At 45.0% G+C, this 694-nt stretch overlaps 1 non-coding gene across 1 annotated transcript; it reads right to left on the reverse strand.

Annotated features, from left to right (window-relative positions):
- Positions 1 to 285: 285 nt before the first annotated feature.
- LOC145416378 (5S ribosomal RNA) lies at positions 286 to 404 on the reverse strand. The gene has a single exon (XR_013900268.1). It is a non-coding gene; the product is annotated as a 5S ribosomal RNA (ribosomal RNA).
- Between the last annotated feature and the right edge of the window lie 290 nt (positions 405 to 694).

Genomic DNA, 694 nt, shown 5'->3' on the forward strand with positions numbered 1-694 from the left:
AGAATGTAGAGTTATTATGTTTTCTGCCCCTGAAGTGAAATACGCTGCCACAGATGAAATTCTGGAGCAAGTTAAAGTTTTAAAATGTATAGCAGTCAAAGGCTTCACAGAGTACCTGGAGGAACCATGTCCTTGCTGTTAGTATGTTTAGGAATGTTATTTCATTCATTCATTGCCAGATGCCATGTATCCCAAACGGGGTGGCCAAGGGCTTAGAGTTAATTGTTTTACAGGGAGGGGCACTAATCCTCCACCAACCCCACTTGACACGTAGGGAGAACGTTATGCCAACAGCATCTGGTGTTCCCAGGCGGTCACCCATCCAAGTACTAACCAGACCCAACGTTGCTTAACTTCGCTGATCGGACGGGAAGTGGTTTACTCAACGTGGTATGGCCGTTGCTTACTGAATAATTTTGTTAAGTAAAGTATAACAAAGGTTAAAACCACACAAGGCTGTTTTACTAACATTAACCCAAGGCATCCCATCGACGTATGGGTATGTCGCAACGTTTTATCACAGCTAGACCCGTTGACGTACTGGTACGTCGCGCAATTGCAAGGTTCATAATTTGCACAAGTTTCAATTTTCGCATGTGATTTTTGGTACATATACACGGGACACCTTCCTCTATTCCTCTACAAGATGCCAGGCAGGGACAATGCCTTACCCCGCATGACACCTCCCCCTTGC

The sequence above is a fragment of the Coenobita brevimanus genome, chromosome 105 (assembly GCF_032717465.1).
Source record: "Coenobita brevimanus isolate Jiangsu-jjx chromosome 105, ASM3271746v2, whole genome shotgun sequence".
Lineage (NCBI taxonomy): Eukaryota > Metazoa > Arthropoda > Malacostraca > Decapoda > Coenobitidae > Coenobita > Coenobita brevimanus.